This window comes from Aotus nancymaae, unplaced genomic scaffold (assembly GCF_030222135.1).
Source record: "Aotus nancymaae isolate 86718 unplaced genomic scaffold, 86718_ANA_hifiasm-v0.15.2.pri h1tg000108l, whole genome shotgun sequence".
Classification (NCBI taxonomy): domain Eukaryota; kingdom Metazoa; phylum Chordata; class Mammalia; order Primates; family Aotidae; genus Aotus; species Aotus nancymaae.
In genome coordinates, this window is record NW_026988523.1 from 9,038,590 (window position 1) to 9,066,532 (window position 27,943).

The window sequence follows — 27,943 nt, forward strand, 5'->3', positions numbered from 1 at the left end:
GTGTTGAGAGGTGGAAGCTTTAAGAGATGCTTAGGGCCAGGCACAGTGGCTCAAGCCTGTAATGCCAGCACTTTGGGAGGCTGAGGCAGGTGGATTACCTGAGGTCGGGAGTTCAAGACCAGCCTGACCAACATGGAAAAACCCATCTCTACTAAAAAATACCAAGTTAGCTGGGCATGGTGGCACGTGCCTGTTATCTTGTACTCAAGAGGCTGAGGCAGGAGAATCACTTGAACCTGGGAGATAGAGGTTGCCATGAGCTGAGATTGTGCCATTGCACTCCAGCCTGGGCAACAAGAGTGAAACTCCATCTAAAAAAAAAAGAGATGGTTAGGTCACGATGGCTCTGCCCTCACGAATGGATTAATGCTGTTATCACAGGAGTGAGTTTCTGATAAAAGGATGATTTTGCTCATGGCTGCTTTCTTGTACTTCTGTCTTCTGCCATGGGATTATGAAGCAAGAAGACCTTCACTAGATGCAGGCCCCTCAACCTTGGACTTTTCAGCCTCCAGAACTGTAGGGAATAAATCTTTTTTTTTCATAAATTACCCATTCTCATGTATTCTGTTATGGCAGCAAAAAACAAAGTAAGATGCATTCCCACCATCCCCAGCAAGAAACCAGAAATCTAGCCCAAAGTAGTTCCTCTCCCAGAGGTTCTGAGAAGAAAGAGAGCCTGATGAATCCAGCATCAAACATCTGTAACACAGATGGGCCTATCAAAGGGAGAGTACTTATCAGGCTCTGGACTGGTCAGGAGGAGATATGAATTACAGATACATTACCCAGACAGTTGAACAGACTTACAGAGATAAAGGAACTTGGAACTAGTCAGGGCTACATAAGCCAGATGTCTGTTTCTACATAGTAGCTGCCCCAAGAGACAATCTGCAAGAGTTAAGGGAAGGAAGGGTGTCGAGTGTCTACTTCCGTAAAATCACAGATGCCTTTGTCTATTCCCTATGGTGCATACTAGGGAGCTGAGCCCAAAGGAATTTCTGTACCCTCAGGGGAACTTGTCTTCCCTGACCTTTGCAGGCTTCAGCTTCTTTTTGGTTATTTATTGTTTCTGTCATATTTTTCCCTAAAATTATGTCTCAGAGATAGGGTTCTTTGCTGCTGCGCCTACTTTCGATCCCAGGCTTTCTCTCCTTTTCACAATAGAGTTGAGCTAAGTATTTCACTAAATCTGAAACTCTGCTTGTCTCTCTTTTTTGGTTTTTATATCTTCAATCTAATAATATTGCTATAATGTGGAGAAATCTCTCCAAATAAAAACATATTGTTGAACAAAGCATCAATCATCTAGTCTGACCATGCTCTGAAGCAGACAGTGGGATACCGTACATTTGTTGTCTGTGTATTTGTTTCTGAAGGCTGTGATGAGCTAACATCTCTGTGTGTTGGCAACTCATTGGAGAGTTGAAGGGCAGAGGACTGTTATACATAACAATGCTTGCCCATGGCACACTTCCCTCTAAAGAGGTCCTCAAGAGGGTGGCTGGGAATTGTCCTGGGGGACATGGCAGAGAGTGGCGTCTGCAGGTGTACACTAGAAAGGGCATATCTTGGGACTGGAAAGCAGAGGCACATGGCATCAAATGGAACAGGTGGAGTCACTGGTGCTGCACAGACCTGGATGCTTTGTGTTAGCTGTGCTTTGCTCACCCACACCCGGAGGCTGTTGAGCCAAAGGCATGGTCAGGCTGGGCCCTTGCAGTGGCTGGTCTGTTAGACATCAACCAGGCTTCATTATAGGTTTCTTTTGAAGTTGAGAGTCAATGTTCCCTGAAGCCAAAAAAAACACACATGGAGAAAATAAGTGTAAGGGGTAGAAGAGGGCAGGAAGAAAAGAAGGAGAAATTTTAAAACTAACAAGAAAATCTCTCAGTTCCCCCACTTCAGAATTCACAGACAGAGCAAACTCTAGAGCAAGTGTTACCTTCTCATACTCACGTCAACTGGCAATGGGAATAGAAGGAAAGAAATAAGAGGAGATTCCATAGATAAGCACAGTAAGTTTACCTACAAATAGAAATGTCTCCTGTTTATTTTCCTACAAGCCAGTTTCTCCACAGTTCCAATAGGCACCGTACTATGGAGCAAATGAAATCCAGTTTTGTTTTTTTTTCTGTTCACCTGGCTTAGTGGACTTTCCTCCTCAGGTGAGTGGGTGGGGGAAGCTGTTTTGCTCCTTTTCATAGTTTATTTTCTATCCAAATAGACAGACTTGTGAGTGAGCCAGGTGGTCTGTCTGGGTTAAAAATATTTCCTTTTAGAAATTTTTCAGGAGAGACCCCAGTCTCCAACCACACTCAGTTGTTCAAAATACTTCAGCTTTTTCCTAGGAATTAAGGTGCCTTGGCCAGATGCCAGTCTGTCTCAGATGATTTCACTTAGAGGTTCCTTCCTAGAATTTAAGCCCAAGAGTTTGAAAGACAGCTGCACCCTTACACATTTTTTTTTTCTATTTTCTTTTTCTTGGACTCTTGTTTGTAATTACTTCAGTGATATATAAATGAAATCTTGTTGTAGGTCTTCCCCTGACCAGACCCTTATTCCCTTGATGTCAAAACTGTACTGTGGGCAGTGGGTGAGACATACAGTTGGTGTGGCCATCAGGGACTTTTCTGAGGTTCCATCAGAGCACCAGCCTCTGGAGGAAGCTGCTCATCTATTATTAATTTCCTCAGCATCAAGGTTTATCTCACTTCTTACCCGGAGTGCTGTCCAGTGGTTGTGGATCTGATTTCCAGAGCCAAACACTTAGATTACTGCTGCTTATCCTTCAAGTCCCAGTTAGGATGTCCCTTCCTCCTTCTTGGGGGCATTTTCTTGTCCTCAAAAGCAAATTAGCTACCTCATTTGTGTCACTTCTCATTTCCCTATAGCCACCACCCTAATCCAGGTCCCTATCTTCGCTCACCTGGATTATTACAATAGTCTTTTAACTGGTCTCCAACCTTTGCCCTTGCACTGTTGCACCAGGTCTATTTTTAACATAGCAATCAGAGTAATTCTATTAGGGTATAACTCAGATCAAGTCATTCCTCTCCCCGTAATTCTCCAGCAGCTTACCAGCTTATTCAGAGTCAAAGCCAACAGCATGACTAATCTATAGGGTCATATAGCATCAGTCATTTCTATGGCCTCACCTTTTACCATGCTCCTTATTGCACTCGGACCACACTGGACTTCTGATTTGCCAGACATACTCCTATTGCATGACATTTTTAGTGACTTTTCACTTTTCTGGAATATTCTTCCTCCAGATTTCTTCATGGCTAACTATCCCACTTTCTTCTGGTCTTTTTTCAAAGTCACTTTCTAGGTGAGACTGCCCCTGGAGACCTCATGTAACACCATACACACTCCCTTGGCTCTTTATGGTTTCTTCCCCTGCTTTATTTTTCCTTTTAGAATTTGTCGCAAACATTTTATTTTGTTTATTTTGCTTAATATTCATCTTCTCTACTAGAAAGGAAATTCTACCAGGGAAGGGGTTTTTATATGTTTGGGTAACTATTATACTCTAGCACCTAGAACAGGAACAGACTAAGCATTCAATAAATAATTGTTAAAGAAAGGAATGTTCTTAGTCTAATACAGTGGTTGGCAAACTATGAACCATGGACCAAATCTGGACTACCACATGTTTTTGTAAATAAAATTATTTTGGAATACAGTTGCACTTACTTGTTTACATATTGTCTATGGCTGCTTTCATGTGGCAGAGTTTTGCAGTTAAAGACCACGTGGCCCACAAAGCCTAAAATATTTACTATCTGGCCCTTTATGAAACAAATTGCCAACCCCTGCTTAAATACATCTTAATCATACCATACTGTAACTTCTCATTCTTGTCTGTCTATTGCACAAGACTTTAGTTTCTTTGTTCATAGTTCTTGATACACATGTGATATTTAAAAACTGAATTAAGGTATATAAATATAAATCTATATATGTAAATGGAAAACCAATGACATGGGGAAATGACAATATAGGGCAAGGGTTTTAGTCGGGTGAAAATGTATAAGCAGAGTATACTATTATGTATGAAAAATGAAGGGTATTCAGAATCTACACTCTAGTAAGCTTTTCTACCGGTCTCATCACTGTGGTAGCATCGCCATTCAGAAATAAGTAAATTAACTGACGATGCTCATGGAAGTGTGAACATGTTAGCTAAGGAGGGAATGGCTTTAAGCCATTTTCTTCATTAACTTGTTGTTATTTGAATAGTTGTGCCCCCAGGTGGCTCCAAAAGCCTGAAACACGAAGTAAATTTTGATGAGCATAAAAATAGTCAGCTACAATAGCCAGGAAGTATTAACAACATGAATCCTCTTTACCTAGGGAGTCAGTGACTGAGAGAAAGACCAGACTCCAAAAAAGGAATACAGGACACTCCTGGCAAATACATAGATCTCTTGGACATGATGTTACAGATGAGGCAAGATCCTTATCAAGCATTTTAGTAAGGAGCAGGAACCTACTCACATTAACTGCAGAAAATGGATTTATTGTAAAATTACATATGGGCTGGAAGTGGAGCTAGAGAGTTGCAGAGACTGTGACAGTCAGGAACTCCATCTCTCTCAAAGCCTACATATTTCTCTACGTCTTAGTTCATTCTCACCATTCATTTCTTGTTAGCACTTTGCTAGATTACTTATAGTTTCTGCTCCCTTATAGCATTAATTTAAAACATTGCTTCATCTTGCTGTGGCTCCTTATTTGTCTCATTGAGATTTTCCCTTCAGATATATATTCTATTGCTAGTTGCCACAGTCTCTCACAGTATCTTGGTTCAAATTCTGAAGACAGTCAATGTGAACTGGCCTTACTCATCTTTACATATTAGCTAAGAAGTCATAGGTTTCTGGCCAGGCTTGGATTTAAGAAGCTGTGGCCAAAAGAGCAGGCTAGCCAGAGGGCTCCTCGGGGCTCCAGGTCCGCAACCCTCTCTAAGCTGATGCCAGCTCTACTCAAAGTAGAATGAGGTGCTTTTTCATCTTTACTTCTTGAGGATGAAACTTCTGACATGTCTAATTTCTGGGAATGTCCTTTTCTTTAGACCTTAGACCTTAGTATTCTTGGTGATGTAACTCACACAGAATTTTAATGTTAATTTTAGTCTTGGAATTACATGATTTAGATTTTGAACCCAAATATGCCAGGATATTCAAGTAAAGTACCTGGTTCACAGTAAAATTATATATAAGATTTTATGTGTGTGTGTGTGTGTGTACACACACACATAAAATCTTATATATATATACACACACACACAATTTATATAATTATACCAGTGAAACAAACATTTTGCATTGATTATTTTATTTAATGCTCACCATAGCTCCAAAAAGTACATATTTCGATTATATGTAGTTTATACTTAAATTTAGATAGTCAAATAACTATCAATATCCAGTATCAGACAGGAGTTAAACTCCGACTTCAGAGCCTGTGTTTCCAACTGCCATTCTAGATTGTGTGTTAAGTATCAGTCTTACACACCAGCAAAACATTTAGCTAATAGTGGATAAAAACTAAATATTTGTTGATTTTAATTATGTAATGATTATTTCAGAGAATACGTTCTTGAAGAATGAGGGGAAGGAAAGGAAAACTACTATGAGCTTAGGGATTAGGAAAGACTTTTAGAAGAGATAGTTTCTTAAAATATATACATTAGAGAGCAGAAGGAAGAGTTTGTTAGGCAAAGTCAATTACGTGAACCAAAATACAGACGTGCAAACATGTTAAGGCCACTCCTTGAAAGGAGGAAAATTTTTTTAGAGAAGAGTGGAAAGGAAATTGGAAAAGTTATACTAGACAACAGCCCTTAGATGTTGGGCTAAGGGATTTGAACTATAAGCAATTAGGAACCATAAATGATATATGGATATATATGTGTCTGTTTTAACAGATATATATGTTTTATCTTTATTTTTATATTTATTTTTATTGATACTTAACGTTTTACATATTGATTGGGTGCATGTGATTTTTTTTACGTGTGTAGAATGTGTAATGATTAAGTCAGGGTTTTTGAGATATTCATCACTGCGAGTATTTATCATTTCTATGTGTTGAGAACAATTCAAGTTGCTCTTTCCAAACTGCTTTAAAATATGCAATGCATTTTTGTTAACTGTAGTCACTCTACTCTGCTGTTGAACAGTAGAACCTAAAGCTTTTATCTAATTGTATATTTGTACCTGTTAACCTACCTCCTTCATACCTACTTCCACCTACCCACACTTCCTAGCCTCTAGTATCTATCATTCTACTCTCTATCTTTGTGAGGTCAACTTTTTCAACTCCCACATAACAGTAAGAACATGTAACATTTGACTTTCTGTGCCTGAGTTATTTCACTTAATATATGACCTTCAGTTTCATTTGTGTTGCTGCAAATGACAGATTTCATTCCTTTTTATGGCTGAATATTATTCCATTGTGTATATATACCAGTCATCCACTGATGGATTGGACTTTTGGTTTATTGGGCTTTCTATTAAATATATATTACTACCTCTCAGTCTGTTCTCCAAGTGCTCTAATGTCTCTTCAGTTTTTCCACATCTCGACTGTCCTGTGCTGTATTTGAATAACTGTTTTTGTATTTATTGCCCCGTTGACTCTTTCTTTAGGTTTGGCTAACTGGCTTTTATAACCCACCAATAAACTTATAATTTTTATTAGTATACTTTTAATCTCCATCAGTTGTATTTAATTCTTTGTCACATCTGCCTAGCCATTTTTATTGATTTTTGTTATTAATTAGTACTTTGAATATGCTTTTTTAAATTTTTCAAAATATGTTGAAGTGGTGGCTACATTAACTTACACAAATAATAAAAGCACCCACAAACAAGTATGAGTGAAACTGGGAAATTTGAACAAGATTAAGGATTGCATCAATGTCAGTATCCTGGTTGTGATATTGTATTATAGTGTTTCAAGATGTCATCATTGAAGGAAATCAGGTAAAGTGTATACAAGACTACTCTGTAGTATTTCTTACAAGTGCATGCGAATCTACAATTTATTTCAAAAGAAAAAGCTAAAAACATTAAACATTTAAAAATATTTTACATTAGCTGCTCTGATTCTGTTATTTGGCATTACTGCTTGCTCTTCCTCACAGTGTTTTGTTTCTTCATGTGTGCTTTATGATTTTTGATTGTGAGCCCATGTTCCCTAAAACTTTATCTTTCTTTCTAAAACAATTTCTTTCCAGTCTGAATTAAATATGTGCTTTATTACTTCTGGCAATTGCCTAGGATACTACCAATATAAAACTACTTTAAAATATATTATTGGCATGAATTTTTTTAGACCATACCATCTTATGAATTTGAGGTGCAAATCTGTGATATTTGGCTCGTAGTTACAATTCTTAGGGGAGGTTTTCCCCTGTATATTTAGTCAAGGCCAAAGAATACAGGTTTTCTTGCTGTACCTCTTGATAAAGTGGGCTTTTAAATTTTTAATATTTTTGGTACTTTGTTTTATTGACAGTGCAGTCCTTGGGAATTCCAGCTTTATGTTGGCTTTCTTATCAAACACCCTACCTTGATAAGCCCTACATTTTGTTTTGTATCCAAGATTCTCAAAAGGCTGTCAAATAAGTTCCTGGGCATTAGAAATAGGGAGAGCCCACAAATAAGTCAGTGGCTTCAGAAAATGTTTATTTTCTGGATTCCTCTTTTTACATTGTATGTAGAGTCTGATGATATTCTTTAATTTCTGTCCAGCTTTACAATGCATTTAAAATTTATTTTTGTATATTATTCACTGATTTTAGTTGTTTTCACTGGAGGGATGATCAGAGCTTCTAAACTCTTTATACTGGAAACAGAAGTCTTAAGCCATTGAATATTGAATATTTGAGTAATTATTTGGAAAACTAATCTGGAGGCAGTATCCAGAATCAATGTTATGAACTAGGGAGACTAGAGGCAGGAAGATGTGTTAGTAAGTTTCTATAGTAATCTAGATAGAAAAGCATAGTACGTTGTAAATGATTAGGAAAATTATTTGAGCACAGTGAAAAGAAATATGAAACTAGAAATGAGAAGAATTAGATTACAGTTTTTGCTCCAGTCTAGTCACATAATTTAATTATTTTCTCATTCATACTCATTCATGCATATTCAACAATGTTAATTTAGTACCTATTCTAGGCCAGGCACCGTTTTAGGCATTGTAGTGCCGTGTGGTATACTGCAGTGAAAAGAAATTTTTCTTCTCTTATGGAGCTTACAGTCTGTGAACTGTAAGACAGGCAATGAATACACAAGTGTGTACATCATATGCCAAACAGTGGTAAGTGCTAGAGAAAGAAATTCATCAGAATCAGGGAAACAGAGTACTTGCTGTGGAAGTAGAGTAAAGTGTATCCATAGAAAGCCTTACTGAAAAGATGATATTCGAGCAGTTATCTGAAGGAAGCAAGGAAGTGAACCACATGGAATCTAGATTTATTCCAGTCCGAGGAAACAGGAAGGAGCTGGCACGGCGGGACTGAATGAGTTAGGCAGAGAGTAGTTGGAAGAGACAGGTTATGTAGAGTCCGTGAGGCCATTGTATGGATTTTAACTTCACTCTGAATGAGCTGTGAAGCTTCCAGGGCTTGGGCAGCAGAGGGCCATAAGTGGTAGAGTGGTATTTGTGGAGGGTATGTAAAGAAGTGGCTAACTCCTCTGTCTACCTCAGAGGGATATTGTGAAATTCACATGAGATACTGCTTGTTGAAAGTGCCTTGTGACTTAAAGATATTTCATAAGAGGAAGTGTTTGGCGAGACATTGAATTGGATTCAGTGGTGAGTTTGAAGAGATGGTGGATATTCTCAAGAAGGTGTTAAGGTGATTGAAGAGGAGAGGTGAAAAAGGTAATTATCTCAGCAAAGAAGTTTACAAGGGCAGGATCATACCTTATATAGTAATAAGGATTCATCATGAGGCAGAAAGCATGAGACATGAATCACCCTGCCCCACAGGGAATCTGTGCCCTATCTCCCCTCAGAGGCCTCTTTCCTATTTGAGTGTAAAAACATAAAGCTGAGTACAATGAGTATGTCCTCTCTACAGTATTCTGCTTTCAGGAAGACTTACTGTTCAGGAATGCCTATGCCTCCTAGCTGTGCTCAGTATCCAGTAGGTACTCGGAATTGCCTGCTGAACTAATGCTGCAAGGTTGTGTGGGGGAGGGGGCAGGATTTATAGGAATGAGCTTAGAGTTTAGGATATAAAAAGTGTATAAACCAAGCTGTTGGAGACCTATGTTTGCAACATTCAATGGGAAAAGTAATCATGGGTATTGGGTGGCTATAAGCTTCATGTGAAGTGAAAGTGTGATGTGGCCATTAAAAATATGCCAACAATCCTGGGCTTTGTTAAAAAGGAGAAGCTGTACAGATTGCTGAAGGAGATACTCCCGCTAGACACAGTCCTGGCCAGATTTTGTCTGGAATCTGTGCACAGTTCTGGGCAGCAGGTTTTATGAGGAACATCAGCAACCTGGAGCACATCCAAGGTCTGAGGGAGAGTGGTGATGATTAAGATAGTAAAATGGCCCTGTTCTCTTTCTAATATGGGTTTTCACTTTCCTCAGCTTTATTGAGGAGCCAATAGAAAAGAATTTTAAAAAGAGTCGCAGTGGACTTTTTTTGCATCTCATTCTATTTATTCATTTACTCATTCAGTTTATAATAAACATTTATTGAGTATCTACTATGATTTAGACACAGTTAGCAGACACTAGGGCTATGATTTTTGTCCTCAGATTTCAGGTGGGAGAGACAGACGTGTATGCATATAATTGCAATACCGAGTGAAATAAAGCCAAGTGCTATCTTTAATTACCTTTAGCCCCCTAAGTCTGAATTTTTGTGATAACTAACCAACTTGTCTTTCTACTTCCACGCTCCCTCCATGTTAACTTAAAATTAACTCTACACACTGTCATCAAAATCATCATTTTTTTTTTTGTATTTTAGGTTTTGGGGTACATATGAAGAACATGTAAGATTGTTGCATAGGTGCATACGTGGCAGTGTGATTTGCTGCCTTCCTCCCCTTCACCTATATATGGCATTTCTCCCCATGCTATCCCTCCCCAACCTCCCACCCCCTGCTATCCATCCCCTATTTCCCCCCAACAGACCCCAGTGTGTAGTGCTCCCCTCCCTGTGTCATGTGTTCCCATTGTTCAACACCCGCCTTGAGTGAGAACATGCGGTGTTTGACAAAATCATCATTCTAAGAACCATTTATATGATTAGTGTTTTCCGACTAGAAGGACTCAGTCTGGGAGGGAATGGGATTTGAGGCTGTTCTTGAAAGATGGGTAGTGAGACCAGAAGAGAGAGTATATTGTACGGGGGCATAATGTCACAGAGAATTGGCATCTGGCATCTATAAGATGATTTAGGATAATAACCATAATAATAACTGCCATTTGTTCAATGACCTAGCCATTAACAGTGAAAATAAGGTGGCATTATGGGGCATTCACAATCCAATACTAAAATGACAATTAGCCAGACTAACTCCATGTGGCACCTGATACTTTTACTCAATGCTTATAGTTCTATGTAACTATCCTGTTCAATAGTTTGTTCTATCCCTTTTCCATAGATTTTAATATAATGGGAAAAGTCATCACCCCTAATTCTGTCATTTCTGTACCTTTCTGCATGATCATAGCTCCTTAGTCAGTAAATTGATAAAATCACATTTTTTTCTTCTATTAGCAGCCTAGTCCACCACAAGTGGCTTTGATAAAGATATGTAATGAAGATGTCCTATGCAGTAATAACCTCTCCTACCTATAGCATTCTTGGGGAGCTATTAGAGCATCTTTATGAGATAAATTTGAGTGGCTTATCTTATTTCAAGACTTTATTGTGACCAATATTATAATAAAACTCAAATCCAATAATCTTTTTCTAAGGCTTGTTCCAATGCCTTTCATAGTTTTACTTTCTTTCATTTATTCTATTCATGTATACATTCATTCATTAACTCATCTGAATTTTATTTCATGTCTAGAGAAATCCTTATATATTTTGATACATATTTCTAAATAAAAGGACTCTGAAAAGTATTTATTAATCTGTTTAGGTGCTAGTTACAGCATACCTTTTTGCAGGTAGGACTTCAGTTGGATTTTATATGTCCGTATAATACAACAATTTAAAATAATATGAATTTAAAATGGGAAAATGAGGAGGCATAAGAAAAGACTTGCCAGGTGTGGTGACTCATGCGTTTAGTCCCAGCATTTTGGAAGGCTGATGTGGGCAGATCACATGAGGCCAGGAGTTCAAGACCAGCTTGGCCAATACAGTGAAACTCTGTCTCTACTAAAAATCCAAAACTTAGCTGGGTGTGGTGGCACATGCCTATAATCCTAACTACTTGGGTGGCTGAGGCATGAGAATCACATGAACTGGGAGGCAGAGGTTGCAGTGAGCCAAGATTGCACCTCTTTACTCCAGCCTGAGTGACAGAGTGAGATCCTATCTATCTCAAAAAAAAAAAAAAAGAAAGAAAAGACTAAAGCAGTGGCAAATTCGGTGATTCAATACAAAGTGATTCAGTGATTCAATACAAAGTGATTGCCCATGTATTAGACTGCTGGAGTGACACCACCGATTTAATTCTGAGCTTCCCAGAATCAATACAAACAGGGAGGTAGGATAAGTTACATTGTTTACTCTATTTCCAAGATGTAAAGAAACAGCTGCTCAAGAGAACAACTGCCATAGATAATCATACTGGACAGAAATTTCTCCTGGGGACCACATATAGAGGAAGCTATGTAGTGTAATGAACAATGTTCTGAACAACATGTAAAAATCCAATATCTTAACAAGAATCAGTTTTGGATCTGCTTGTAAGCACAAGAAAAGGGCCACTTTATATCCTCAATGCCCTTTTCTAGAAGGGTTGGAATAATTTTATTCCAGGGCAATTTTAAAGAAGAGGAATCAAGAGAGTAGCCCTTTTCTGGAGGTCAGGGAGGAAGGGAGTCAGAATCCAAGCACTAGTGGCAGACACAAACTGAAGAAAGGACACACGTTTCTCTGAGACTGGAAGGAAGGAGTGAAGGGTAGATGCAGATTTATGAGTTGTTGGCATGCAGGCAGAGATTAGAGGAAGGTTTTCCTGGTAGCCTTGATCATCTTGATGAAGAAGAAGGCAGTAGTCTCTTGGAAGGGAGAAGATTGCTGGCAGGCAGGGCAGAAACTTGAGGGGAGTGGAGATCATTTATAGTAGCCTCTTTCCAGTCCATCTTCAAGCACTGAAATGTGAAGCAAACTTGTAAGTCTAACTCCATTTCCTTCTTTCACAAGTCATTGTGGAAAAAAAGCAACTTGAAAACCAGCTGCTGCAAACCTCTAAGGAGGTGCAACCAAGGTAAATTCTGAAAGACATAATGAGCCCACTCAGAGTCAGAACATCACTGCTGGACCTTGGGGACCATCTAGTTCAATTATTTTGTTTTATTTTACGATGAGGAGGTTTCTCTCAAATTACAGAGCCAGTTGATTATTGGATTAGATAATCCAAAGGGCAGTCATCTGACTCTTGTCTATTTCCCCACTGCACTGTACTTAGCTACTCAAGGCATTAAGGCAAGAGGCAGAGGACTGTCTAAGTCTATGCCTCTGTTTCTTCATTTCATTTCATGCTTCCACTTCACTCCATAGCCTCAAAGCTATCTTTTGAGGATCAGAAGAAGAAGTTTGAAATCATAGATTTCTTTCTTAGTAGACTCCCTTGCCTATGTGGCCATAGGTTTATCACAGTTTTTTTTCCATCTAGTTTTACATCATCATTAATAGAGTAGGTAATGCTGGGGAAGGAGAAAAATAAGGAGCATGATCAGATGTGAAGAGGGTATGAAGAAAAGTTCAGAATAAGAGTAAAGCCTAGAGCTGCCTGTCAAATTTTTGGGTAATGTGACTTCCAGGAAGTTAGAATGGGCTCGCTCAGGGTTGTCCATGGTGGGGCCCCCAGAGAGTCTGCAGGCTTAGTGACCAAACAGCATCTCTTCTTGCAGCCAGCAAGTCCCAACTTAAAGAGAACAAAGAGCCATACACCCATGCTTCATTGCAATTGCCACAGGAGAGGCTGGGAAATAAGGAAAAACTCCAATGATGAGTGGGCTGAGAAAGCTATATCCTTTTTCTAGAGTAGGCAATATTCTGCTTTGAAGAATGAGTAAGCTACTAACCCAACCCACAAGCCAGGCTGGGAGGGTAAGGGAGATAAAGCAGTCGGATAGTGAGGGGAAAGAGGGGAATGAGAGGAGGCATTTTGTTTTTCTTTTCTTCAATTTGAACTTGCTTCTTGATTTACCAGCCTTTACTAAGTGTCAAATGGAGATCAGATTGACCCATCTATTGCCCCATGGAGGGTCTAACTTAGTCATTTTCCTAGAGATATGGAAGCTAACTTAATTGGGCCATGTACTGTCTTGTAGCAGGATCTGGAGTTGAGTCATCCTTGCTTGAAGCCTATTGAATGATCACAGTTATTACGTATGAAAACCTGAAAAGTTGGCTAGGAACTAAGCAAACTATTTGAGATCATGTTTCTTCCTTAATTTTCTCCTTGTCAGTTTTCATGCAAGGGCCTTCTCAGATATCTAGAAACTTCATATTATGACTAAGCAGGGTTTCAGGTATGAGTTTTAATGATTTGGTCCATTATTTCATTTTATTTCAACAGTTGTTGGGGAACAGGTGGTTTTTGGTTACATGGACAAGTTTTTTTTCTTCTTTGCATTTCATTATTTATTTAGATGTTTAAGCTGTCGCACTAAGTTTTTACAAGCCGGTGAACACTGTCAAATTATTTCTCCCACAGAACTATAACCACATATCCCCAGAAAGTATAAATACATGGTCGAACTAACATTAATACACATCGCCGTTTTATTAATTACACAATAAAATAAATTATCAAGTATCCAAATATTAAGTTACACAACTCAAAAGGCATATAAAACATTAGATATCTGCTCAATTCGTTAGCAGAAACTCACTTCTTTTTTTGCAAGAGAGGTTGGGAAGAGAAGGAAAGAAAATCACACTTTCAGACAAAAATAAGTTGATAACTTCTGATAAGTATGGAAAAAAATCACAAGAATTTCAGTAAGTTTATGATTGCAATAACCAAGTATGTCTACCTTAAAAAAATATTTTTCTAAATTAAAGAGTATATTCTACATGTTCTGCATAAGACAAAGGATACATTTTGCTGAAAATAATTAATAGCCCTCTTCCATTCTTTTCTCAGGCTCTCCCTCTTAAGTTGCACCTCAGAGTGTAAACATTAAATTAACTGTAATGCTTTTCTTTCTTGGTCTGGACACATTGAAGACATGTGCTTCTGTACAATGTAGATTTTCAAAACGGAGGTTTTTTATAACAGCGCAAAGTGAGATTTATAGAAATACATTAATCACTGTAAAACTTGATAAAAAAAATCAGTGGTTAAGCAAACCTGATATATACTGGTATGAATGTAGTCAGAGGTAACATAAAGTGACCAAGGCAAATAGCCATGTAGGCCCTAACCCTTTTGTTTGTTTGTTTGTTTTTGAGACAGAGTCTCGCTCTGTCACCCAGGCTGGAGTGCAGTGAAACGATCTCGGTTCACTGCAACCTCTGTCTTCAGGATTCAAATGATTCTCCTGCCTCAGCCTCCTGAGTAGCTGGAATTACAGGCACGTGCCACTACACCCGGCTAATTTTTGTATTTTTAGTAGAGGCGGGTTTCACCATGTTGGTTAGGCAGGTCTTGAACTCCTGATCTCATGATCCACCCGCCTCAGCCTCCCAAAGTGCTGGGATTACAGGCATGAGCCACCACGCCTGGCCACCCTGTATTCAATGTTTGAAATGATTGAAGGAATAAACCACATAAGGTCTAGAGTGTTCATAGTTCCTGGGATTTTAGTTTTGTATGGTACTAAAAGTTTGCAAGTATTGTGCTGGGTATTTTGGCACCTAATCTTCCTAAATTTCTATGTATTCATAAGATTCTGGTGTGGGAATAGATTTAAACAAGTCATAACTCAATACTGCCTGATTTTGGGAAAGGTCAGTTGGTACAAATGACAAGCACATTTCATATGCTGACAGCAAGAATCTTTTGCCAAGTGTCCAAATAGGTTGAATGTAACCCAAACACAGAGGTTGCCAAATCTGTCTATCTTGTGACCTGATAAAACTGTCTTTCAATACTCCTATGGAAGCTTCATTAGACATACTCATAAGCCAACATGTTGGCTAATATGTATAACAAATTAGGTCCTATCTCAAGTTCCACTTCCAATAGCATTAGACGCCCCAGTTTTATTGAATGCAGCAGTTGTTTCTATGACCGTTGGACTCTTTGAAGTGCAGCCGCATTTAGGGTGATACTTCTCCAAATACAAAAGTTGCTTGCTGTTAAAAGCTCCATGCCGCCTTTGTCTTGTGAATTGTACTGCATCTTCATCTTTCATTCCACCTTCAATTAATGCTAGGGCAACAAGTGCTGGAGCTACCCCAAGGCCTGAAATGCAGTGAACAGCAATAGAACAACCAGGTTCTTCACAAAACTTAACCAGTCAGTTATTAACAATCTGGTTGGATGGTGGTGCACCATCATCAAAAGGCCAGTCGAAAACATGGATACCTTCTTTCTCCGTAAGAGTAGTGCCATAAGTTGCTTCACACACTCTTACTCTTGTGGTAAGTCCATACTTCTGAAGCTCCTCTATAAATTTGTTTCAGGTCACATTGGTTGGATTGCATGTAATAAGAAATCTCATGTTCTTGTATGTGACTTCCACAGGAGCTGGGCGGTTCATTCAAGCCATATTAATTTATTTAAAAAACTTTCAGGTTTATGAAATAATTTAAAAAATTGAACACAGAAATGATACAAAGAAACTGAAGTCTACTTCAATACACTCCACTTGAAATTCTCAGTGCTTTGAGTATAAAGTTGTAAGTAATGGCAAATGAAATGAACCTCCTAACAACAAGCAGCATTTCTTCAATCCAGTAATACTGAGGTAACAGAAGAAGTGCACTGAGGTTTACCCCATCTAGGTCAGAACTCTTATAAAATGCTCTGTGAATTTCAACTCAACACTTCTGTATCCAGGATAACCCCTCTTATGGGGGCTTCTTGGTGGAGTAGTAATCAGTTTCTGCAGTTCACTTCTCTGCATAGAGGTTGGGCTGTGCCTGGCAGTAATCTCCACTGCCCTTCAGAAACTCCATAAATGTTGATCAAGAACACCACGGAACTGAGGAATATATTTATTCATTGAAGATTGTGGCCTAATCACACAGCTGGTCGAGGCAGTGGCAACACAGGCAGTGGTGGCAGTTGCAGGGCAGGAGGTAGCCGTGGTCGTGGCTGAGTGGCAGTGGTGGCGATGCCACGGACAAGTTCTTCAGTGGTGATTTCTGAGATTTTGTGCACCCATCCCATGAGCAGTGTACACTATACACAATGTGTAGTCTTTTGTCTCTCATGCCCTGAGTCCTCAAAGTCTATTATATCATTCTTATGCCTTTATGCCCTCATGGCTTAGCTGTGATATTTAGTTTTTCATTCCTGAATTACTTCACTTAGAATAATGGCCTCTATCTCCATCCAGGTTGCTGTGAGTGCTATTACTTCATTTCTTTTTATGCCTGAGTGTCATTCCATGGTGTATATATATACCACATTTTCTTTATCCACTCATTGGTTGATAAGCATTTAGGCTGGTTCCATTGTTTGCAATTGTGCTCTTATAAACATGTGTGCACAAACATCTTTTTTAATATAATGACTTCTTTTCCTTTGGGAGGTACCCAGTAGTGGGATTGCTGGATTAGATCAGTTTTTGAGTAAACTGTGGTGCATGGGAAAGGTTCCAAGTCCAAGTAAACTCCATAGGAAATTGAAAAAATACTTCTTTGGGAATCAGGACATCTTATTGGTTGAAATGACTTGTCTGAAAATTTAAGCTGACCTAAACTGTGCTCAGCAAAGAAAGGTTGAGGCCTGTAAATAATGTTTTTGGAGCTATGAGAGTGATGTTTGGAGCATGCTAGATGACATGCTAAGTATGAAAGCTGGAATTTGAGGAACGTAGTTAAGTTGCATCATGAAAGACAATTCCCAGGATGTGTCTGACCCCAGTAAGTACTGATTAGTGTGGCCTCTTAGCCTTAGTTTTTTCCATTTTGGAATGTTGGATATTTTGATATTAAGCTAAACCTTGAAGTTGACCACTATAGACTGAATTTTATGACCTCCAGGCATAGTTCATATTCTGAGTCCCATTTTGTCAGAACAGCTTTCCCAGATGTGTCACCGAAGACTTCAGAGGTCATCAGATCTATGTATTATTTTCAGAGATGGGCCACCATTGACCCAATGCTTCTTAATTAGCATACCAAAATACTCAGACAAAGAGACTGAATTGTATTTCAGTCAACCACTTAAGTGAACTGAGAGTAAGAAAAGATGCTACTCTTGTTTGGTACATGTTAGTTGATATTTTAATTAATTAGCTTTTGCCAGTTTATTTCTCTATAGTGTTATAAAGGACAACATGAGAAAAATTGTACTGTGTGTATTTGTTCATTCGTTCAAACAATTTTGTAAACACAGATAATGTCCAAAGCCCTGTGCCTCTGTGAGGTTTATCAAGATGAATGAGGTTAGTTATAACTGTAAAAGAGTTTACAGTCTCAAGTATTTATTAATTCAGCAAGTTGTCTCTTTGAGTTTAGTATGTGTGAGGCACTAGGATCAAAAAAGTAATGAGATTTGTGTCCATTGTGTCTCTATTTTAGATACCATGAATAGTAAAATGCAACTTTCCTCAAAGTGTTTGTAATCCAGACTGGAAAGTGGGTTGTGGGAGGATAAATTATAACTAGAAGTAGTTATTATACAAGATAAATCATTTGTCACATTTGAGCCATTAAGTATTATAGGGATTTTAGAGATAAAAGAGGCTTCTTCCAAATTGGGTCATCAATAGGATAGCCATTTAATTTTTCATACAGACTGGGACAGCACTGAGAGTAAAAGGGGGTATGGTCACTAATTATAGCAGGATAAGAGAAACTAACTGGTATCAGCCAGGTAAACCAGGACATACTTCATACATCAGGGAAAGGTTCATGGAGTAAGTTGCATTTAAACTAAACCTTGCAGTGAATTTAAACCAGAATCCCAAATCCTTTCCCAAATACAGTGTCCCATTAGTACTGTGTTTCACATGTGTGCCTTGGAGCTGCCTTAAACAGATTGAAGTTAAATTTTTTCAGTAAATAAGTAGCCAATCAATTTTAAAAAGAAATCTAAAACCAACATATATCTACACATGCTGTAAAAAGGCTACTGTATGGCAAGGTGTTCTCTGTGTCAGAGAAAGTGCATAAGTTTTAAGTCAGGTGCCAATTTTGACTGAACGATGATAGTTTCCTGAAACGTGATATTGAGAATTATTCTGAGACTGTAACCTGATTCAGTGGGTAAGAATGCTGTATTTGATTAACAATGTCGACTCTGGACACAGGAAGTTGAAATGGTGCTGTTTATTTGCTTTCTCTTATAAAAGGGTTTATACATAATTCAGCAGGTAATTTTTGAAAATAAGTGTACATGTTCGGCTTACCACTTTCAATTATTAAATCTCTGAACAAGAGTAAAAATAATAAATTGAATAACTCTTCTTAGTGCTAGGTGACCTTTTCTATGGGTTTTTCTGTAATATGTCATTTTTTCTTTTTCATATACTTTTGAATGAACTTAAATATATCAAGTAATATGGTTATCCATCAAGAAGTTGGTAACACATTAGTGATACTACCATACTGCACCAGGAAATTGAGTAAAGGGGCCTGCAGTGACTTACTTAAAGTAACTCAGTAGACTTGTGATGAAAAAATACATTGATTTTGATGCCTTATCTTAGGGAAGATAGTGTGCATTGAAGAAACCGCTGAATTGGGAGGTAGATGTAATAGTCCATTTAGGCTGCTGTGACAAACTATCATAATATAGGTGGCTTATAAACCACAGACATTTATTTGTCATAGTTTCAGAGGCTGGGAAGTCCAAGACCAGTGCACTAGTAAACTTAGTGTCTGGTGATCATCTGCTTTCTGGCTTATAGATGGCACCTTCTTGCCATGTTCTCACATGGGGAATGGTAGGAGGGGTCTGTCTTGAGTATCTTTTATTAAAGCGCTAATTTCATTCATGAAGGTTGTGCCTTCATGATCTAATCACCTTTCCAAGTCCCCACCTCCTAATGACCATCACTTTGGGCATTCGGATTTTGACATATAATTTATTTTTTCAGAGATGGGAAGAGACACAAACACTTAGACCATAGAGAACTTGGATTTCTTGTCCAGCTTTGCTATTAGTTATATGATGCCATTTAGGCCACCTACTTCTTAAAGTCACAGTTATTTAATCTGCAAAAAAGGAAAATATATTTGTGAGATTCCTCTTTCAAATTAATAGTATAGACATTTCAAATCACATTTCTTCTATAATTCTATATTTTATCAATCAAGAACTAATAGTAAATAATGTAGCCTTTGTAGACCTTACAGTTTCTGTCACAACCACTTAAACTTATTGTTGTAATGTGAAAGCAGTCACAGACAATATGTAAATGAATGGATATGACTGTGTTCCAATTAAACATTTACAAAAATAGTTACTTGCCTCAGAGCTTGAGTTTCCCAACTTTTAAATTAATCTGTCTCATCAGATAATAGTTATCTGTTGCTGAATAATGAAAAATTGTAGCTTAAAACAACAAATCTTTATTATCTTACAGTTTCTGAGGTCAAAAATCTGGGAGTGACTTAGCTGAGTATAAAAAGTAAAATTTTTTGTTTGCATTCAAAATTTATGTATATTGTCTCAAGATAAACATTACTTGATTTTTCCTTTTCCACATTTTCCTAATAAAGGTATAATAATATTTTTATGGAGTCTATACTAAAGGTACATTCTGCCTTCAGGTATAGAGATGCCAGAGATACCAGCAAAGAGGTAAAATTTTCCACAGAGAGGGATCAAGGTAGGTGGGCAAAAGAGTGGCTTGTAAGTGAGAGAAGACAGCAGCAATAGAAAAGCCCAGCCAGAAGGAGTTGTTGAAAAGACTGAAAGGAAGCATCACCTATATATTCATAACAGGTAGAAATGTTGCTTCATGAATATGTTAATAACTTAAACTGTTCTTCTGAGATTGAGGACATCTGGTAATCATTGATCGGAAAGCTACTTGGGGTCTTCTGAGATATTCCCAGACTAAGTCATTGTTTTATTTTTTTTTAATCCAGCAAGCATTTTTATAATGAAAGATGACAAGCCCCAAATCAGAAAGGATGTGATGTGCTCATTAAGAAACTCAGATTTGGCCTTGGGCACAGTGATAGACAAGGGGGGAACATCCTACCTACTGGCCAAAGCTGTTGTTCTCACTGTCATCCCCCTTGGCACCCTGGCTCTCTAATCCACTTGTAATGACTGACACCTCCAGTAGCTTCTATCCAAACTTTCCCATAAGACTTCACTTCTCCAAGTAATTGAGCACACCAGGCCTTATTTAAGAAACAATATGAAACAAAGAAAGAAGGAAGTGGCAGTTGTTTTTGACAAACCAGTTTCTTAGAAGTAAAGATTGAAATTTCATTCAAAACTAGAAATGACCAGTTGACAGTAACAATTTTTTTTTTTGGCACAAGCAACTCCTGTGAGGCACCTGCTCTGTCAGTGAGGAGTTGATCAGTTTCAGTGGCCTATCTGTTACAGTAACTGCCTCTAGTGAACACACCACCCCCAAATGCCAGGAAACATTGCTCTCACTGTATTTCTTTTAAAAAAATAATAGTAATTAGAACACTTTATATGAATGATAGCATGTCTTTGGCCAGAGCTTTTATTTATATTTATTATTACTTGACAGCACCTTTGTGGTGTTCTCATTAATCAATTATGCTTAAATTTAAAATATTTCACAGTTTTTTTTTTAAACTTAACATCTATTAAGGGTGGTAGAGTTAGGGTTTAGAACACATGCAGGAGAAAGCTCTCATGGTGTTCTCTGCCCAGAATGCTGAGAATTAGACCTGATTGGGAGTTGCTGCTTGCAGATATCATGAAGGATCAACTATCGGTAGTTCGTCTCCATTTCATAGTGCTTCTGAGACACTGGAGTGAATTCAGCCAACATTTACAGTGAGTTCCCTGAGGGAAGAGAAGTGTGCTAGTTTATCTTTGTACTGCCCGAAATGAAAGAAATAATATTAGTCCTAATTTTTGTGTCAAGCACTGAGGTAAATATTTTACATGTATTTTAACTTTTTATTTTTATACTGAGAAATTAGTTTTTTTCATCTTCTTTAATCTCTCTTATTTTAAATTATACTTGAAGTTCTAGAATACATGTGCAGAACATGCAGGTTTGTTACATAGGTGTGCCATGGTGGTTTGCTGTACCCGGCAATCCATCATCTTCATGAGGTATTTCTCCTAATGCTATCCCTCATCTAGCCTCCACCCCCCGACAGGCTCCCATGTGTGATGTTCCCCTCCCTGTGTCCATGTGTTCTCATTGTTCAACACCCACTTATGAGTCAGAACATATGATGTTTTGTTTTCTATTCCTGTGTTAGTTTGCTGAGAATGACGGTTTCCAGCTTCATCTATGTCCCTGCAAAGGACATGAATTCATCTTTTTTATGGCTGCATAGTATTCCAAAATGTATATGTGCCACATTTTCTTCATCCAGTCCATCATTGATGGGCATTTGGGTTGCTTCCATGTCTTTGTGAATAGTGCTGCAATATATGTGTGCATGTGTGTTTATAGTAAAGTGATTTATAATCCTTTAGAAATAGATCCAGTAATGGGATTGCTGGATCAAATGGTATTTCTAGTTCTAGATCCTTGAGGAATCGCTACACTGTCTTCCACAATGGTTGAACTAATTTACACTCTGATCAACAGTATAAAAGCGTTCCTATTTCTCCACATCCTCTCTAGCATCTGTTGTTTCCTGACTTTTTAATGATTGCCATTCTAACTGCCATGAGATGGCCTCTCAGTGTAGTTTTGATTTGCATTTCTCTAATGACTGATGATGATGAGCTTTTTTTCATGTTTGTTAGCTGCATAAATGTCTTCTTTTGAGAAGTGTCTATTCCTATCCTTCACCCACTTTTTGTTGGGGTATTTTATTCTTGTAAATTTGTTTAAGTTCCTTGTAGATTCTGGATATTAGCCCTTTGTCAGATGGATAGATTGGAAAAATTTTCTCCCATTCTGTAGGTTGCCTGTTCACTCTGATGATAGTTTCTTTTGCTGTGTAGAAGCTCTTTAGTTTAGTTATCTCATTGGTCAATTTTGGCTTTTATTGCCATTGCTTTTGGTGTTTTAGTCATGAAGACTTTGCCCATCCCTATGTCCAGAATGGTATTGCCTGGGTTTTCTTCTAGAACTTTTGTGGTTTTGGGTCTTAGGTTTAAGTCTTTAATCCATTTTGAGTTAATTTTTGTATAAGATATAAGGAAGGGGTACAGTTTCAGTTTTCTACACATGGCTAGCCAGTTTTCCCAACACCATTTATTAAATAGGAAATCCTTTCCCCATTGCTTGTTTTTGTCAGGTTTGTCAAAGATAAGATGGTTGTAGATGTGTGGCATTATTTCTGAGATCTCTGTTCTGTTCCATTGGTCTGTATCTCTGTTTTGGTACTGGTACCATGCCGTTTTGGTTACTGTAGCCTTGTAGTATAGTTTGAAGTCAGGTAACATGATGCCTCCAGCTTTTTTCTTTTTGCTTAGGATTGTCATGGCTATACAGGCTTTTTTGGGTTCCATATGAAATTTAAAGTAGTTTTTTCCAATTCTGTGAAGAAAGTCAATGGTAGCTTGATGGGGATAACATTGAATCTATGAATTACTTTGTGCAGTATGGCCATTTTCACAATATTGATGCTTCCTGTCCATGAGAATGGAATGTTTTTTCATTTGTTTGTGTCGTCTTTTATTTCCTTGAGCAGTGGTTTGTAGTTCTCCTTGAAGAGGTCCTTCACATCCCTTGTAAGTTATATTCCTAGGTATTTTATTTGTGTAGCAATTGTGAATGGGAGTTCACTTGTGATTTGGTTCTGTTTGTCTATTATTGGTGTATAGGAATACTTGTGATTTTTGCACATTGATTTTGTATCCTGAGACTTTGCTGACATTGTTTATCAGCTTAAGATTTTGGGCTGAGACTTCTAAATATACAATCATGACATATGCAAACATAGACAGTTTGACTTCCTCTTTTCCTATTTGAATACCCTTTATTTCTTTCTCTTGCCTGATTGCCCTGGCCAGAACTTCCAATACTATGTTGAATAGGACTGGTGAGAGAGGGCATCCTTGTCTTGTACCAATTTTCAGAGGGAATGCTTCCAGCTTTTGCTCATTCAGTATGATATTGGTTGTGGGTTTGTCATAAATAGCTCTTATTATTTTGAGCTTATTATTATTTTATGTTCCATCTATACCTAGTTTATGGAGAGTTTTTAGCATGAAGCGCTGTTGAATTTTATCAAAGACCTTTCCTGCATCTATTGAGATAATCATATGGTTTTTGTCATTGGTTCTGTTTATGTGATGGATTATGTTTATTGATTTGTGTATGTTGAAACAGCCTTGCATCCCAGGAATGAGGCCGACTTGATCATGGTGGACAAGCTTTTTGATGTGCTGCTGGATTCAGTTTGCCAGGATTTTATTGAGAATTTTTGCATTGATGTTCATCAGAGATATTGGCCTGAAATTTTCTTTTTTTGTTGTGTCTTTGCCAGGTTTTGGTATCAGGATGATGCTGGCCTCCTAAAATGAGTTAGGGAGGATTCCCTCTTTTTCTGTTGTTTGGAATAGTTTCAGAAGGAATGGTACCAGCTTCTCTTTGTACCTCTGGTAGAATTCGGCTGTGAATCTCTCTTGTCTTGGGCTTTTCTTGGTTGGTAGGCTATTAATTACTGCCTCAATTTCAGAAGTTGTTATTGGTTTATTCAGGGATTCAACTTCTTCCTGGTTTAGTCTTGAGAAGATGTATATGTCCAGGGATTATCTATTTCTTCTAGATCTTGTAGTTTATTTGCATAGAGGTGTTTATAGTTTTATCCTCATATGACGGAGGAAACAACCTGAATCTCTCACAGTTTGCTAGGATAATATAGCATACAGAACATTGTAGGTACTCAACAAATTTGTGCTAAATTTGTGCTAAATTCATACCTTGTTGAAGGTATGAATATAAAAACTGTGATCTACGGAGGCCAAGAATGATCTCTAAAGATTTAATGGGCCCTAGAATGATCAGCTTAGGCCACCGACTGTCCACTGAGGTCACTTACTAGCTGGTTTTCCTCTTGTTTGAGATCAAGGTCTCTTGAAGCAAATGCCATTTCTAACTTAATAATGGTAAGCCATAAGAATACAAGGCTCTTTCTGAGGTTAGAATGCTGACTTTGAGCACAGCTGAGGTATAGAATTGGTAAAACATTACATGCTTAGTACAATATAGTGGGACTCCCAAAATCATGCAGCTCTAATCAACTCCAGTTTTGTCCATTTAAGTCCAAGGGAAATAAACATGGGATAAAATGGTGTCTTCACCCATTTGGGCTGCTACAACAAAATACATTAGACTGAGTAATTTATAAACAATAGAAATTTATCATTTAAAGTACTAGAGGCTAGGAAGTTCAAAGTGTCGGTGGATTCAGTGTCTGGTGAGGACCTTTTCCTCAAAGATGGTACCTTTGTCTTTGCATGGAGAAAGGGGAAAGGCAGTCCTTTGAGCCTCTTTTATAAGGGCACTAATCCCATTCATAAGGAAGTACCCTCAAAACTTAATAACTTCTTTAAAGCCCTACCTTTTAAAACTATCCCATTGGGAATTAGATTTCAACCCAGGAATTTTGGAAAGACACATTAAGACCATAGCAAATGGTAAGGAAAGTCACTGACTAACAGCTCAAGATATTTCATTCCATTTATTTTTATTATAATCATTCTACAACTGTCCCAAGAACTTCCATTTTTATTCCATTTTTTATTCCCAGTTTCTGGCGTAATGTTTTTCCCTTTCTCATTCTGCTCTGAACAAAGTCCTTTTGGTCCCATAAGTCAGTGTATCTTTAATTCAGAGAGGTGAACAGTTCCATGTGTGTTTCTGATGATTTACTGTTGCCACATGGCTCTTTGGCCAGTAAAGAGTTTCTGAAAGTCAGGAGACCATTGAAATGAATAGTGAAAACTTTAGCAATGCCAGGAAGCATTAGAGTCAAACTCATAGTTGAGGCATACAAACAACTAGTCCTCCTTTCACTTTGAACTGTCCCTAGTAAAGACATCCCTTCTGCATTCTGCATTTTCTCTCTTTCTTTCTCTTCCTTCCTTCCTTCCTCACTCCCTCCCTCCCTCCCTCCCTTCCTTCCCTTTTTCTTTTCTTTTCTTTTTTTCTTTCTATAAGGACTCACTTTGTCACTCAGGCTGGAGTGCAGTGGTGTGAACACAGCCCACTAAAACCTCTACCTCCCAGAATCAAGTGATCCTCCTGCCTCAGCCCCCCAAGTAGCTGGGCTACAGGTGCATGCCACCATGCTCAGCTAATTTTTTTATTTTTTGTAGAGATGGGGTTTTGTTATGTTATCCAGGCTAACAGCTGTATATCCTATGGGGAACAGGAGAGATAGCTGTCCTGGCACTCAAATGAATAAAATAAAATATACAGAATTCTTGGGAGACTTCTCAAGGGATCAGATTTTTGTTTGAATCAATGTAAATACATTCACCAGTACTTCACTGAGCATCTCCTATGTTCCTTCCTTTATGTTATGTCCTTAAATACACCCATTAAAATTGCTGTGCATCTGGGCAGGTGCTCTGCTTGTTTCTAGCACCTGCCCGAAGAAATAGTGTGGATGACTGAAGTAGTACTACAGGGTTTCAGAGTTCCTTCAAAACTAAGTCTTATAAATCACAAGAGTGAATGAACACTAATTCCCAAATAGCAGAATGCATTACATTGTTTCAGGTCAGTGATAGCATCATTTTTTTTGTGTGCGTGATCAGACTACATTAAATATATGCCAATTTTGGCACCTTTTTTGTTAGCAAGATATTTAAGGTCTTTCTTCATTTTCCTCTTATCTATCATTCGACTCTCATCTCTCATCATTCTCTAAATGAAAAAAACTTCTCATTATTTTCCAGACACATCAGGCTACTTCCCATTTTTATGTTTTGAGGAAGTCATTTCTACCAGCTGTTTTTCTCTTCTGTTTGATAAACTTATTAAGACCCATCTTAAATATTCCTTCCACTCCTATCCCCATCCCAGTCCTACCTCTGTGCTTTCATATCACTCTGTAGGCACCTCTATTGTTGTATTTATTTCATTGTTGGACTGATTTTAGGAGGTTTGGGAGCAAAGTCTATTGGAACCATTCAGGAGAAAGGTGAAGAGAAAGAGAACTTGGCAGGGCTGGGACAGCAAGTTAACCAGGTTGCGGGACAGATCCCCAGGAGGTCAGGCAGGAGAGTACTCAGTGGATATATAAGTGGGTGGGCAACAGCAATAAACAGCCAAGGACACTGTGAATAAGGGGCTCTGAGTCTTCTGGAGTTCCTCCACACAGGGAAGATATCTGGGGTCTACATTTTAGAAGGTTATTCAGATCAAAGCAGCACTGTTGTCTGTAGGCAATCCAGCTGTGAGATGGAGTTCAAGGCCAGTGTTAGGTAAGGAAATTGGCCAGTAGACTTGGTCAATATCACAGGAGCAAGAAAGCCAGGACTCACTCTGACCTGCTTGACACTGAGTCTGACAGCATCATTAATTCCACCCTACTAAAGAAACTCCTGCTCATATAGTTAACTTAGAAACTGAAGAGCGAAAGAAGACAAGAGGAGAGTGTCAGAGTCTCCAGCTAGAAAGAGTGAGGAAGGCAGAGAAGGACTGTCATTTTGGCAAACTGGAAAGGTGCTACTTTCCTAGCACTAGGACACACATTCTTCCAGATTAGACTTCATGTCTCGTTCATCTGTATCTCACTAGCATCTAATGCTCTGCCTGACATGTGACAAGCTTTCGATAAATGTTAAAGTGAAGCAATGAAACAGTAAATAAACAAATAGTCCTCAGCCTCTATAAAACATACTCTTTCTTGCACTGTCTACCATTAGTTGAATAGAAATACTCAACTAATATGTTGGTGATGCAATGTATAGTTGTCTGCATATAATTCCCTTTCTTAACTTCCTGTCCCACTGTCTTCCCACACTGAAAAGTATAGTAAGTCAAATTTATTTCAAAAATAGAGTTGGCATAATTTACTTTTTATTATAAAAATGTCATATGTGGAGAAGAGTATGGGAGGATCACTTGAGCCCAGGAGTTTAAGACCAGCCTGGTAACATGGCAAGACCCCTGTTTCGTGTGCACCTCTAGTCCAAGCTACTTGGGAGACTTAGGCAGGAGGATCACTTGAGCATAGGAGGTGGAGGCTATAGTCAGCTATGATTGTGCCACTGCTCTCCAGCCTGAGCAACAGAGTGAGACTCTATCTCTAAAAAATTTGTTAAACACAAAATACAAACACATGCCCTCATGGTTTAAAAAATTTACATAATTTAAATAATTACAAAATTAACATCACCACCCATGTTGAGACAGAACATTGCCAGTGCCTCAAAAATGCCTGTGTACACATTTCTGTCTGATTTCACTCCTTCCCTTTACCTGATATTCTAATTTTTCTGATAATAATTTCTTCATTTTTCTTTACAGTTTTATCATCTATGCTTTGAACATTATTTGAA

At 38.2% G+C, this 27,943-nt stretch overlaps 1 protein-coding gene and 1 pseudogene across 3 annotated transcripts in view; one reads left to right on the forward strand and one right to left on the reverse strand.

The window, feature by feature from the left end:
• PAPPA2 (pappalysin 2) overlaps positions 1-27,943 on the forward strand; it is a 376,815-nt gene that overhangs the window by 134,743 nt on the left and 214,129 nt on the right. The window lies entirely within an intron of this gene.
• On the reverse strand, positions 15,388-15,887 carry LOC105711799 (protein tyrosine phosphatase type IVA 1-like; annotated as a pseudogene).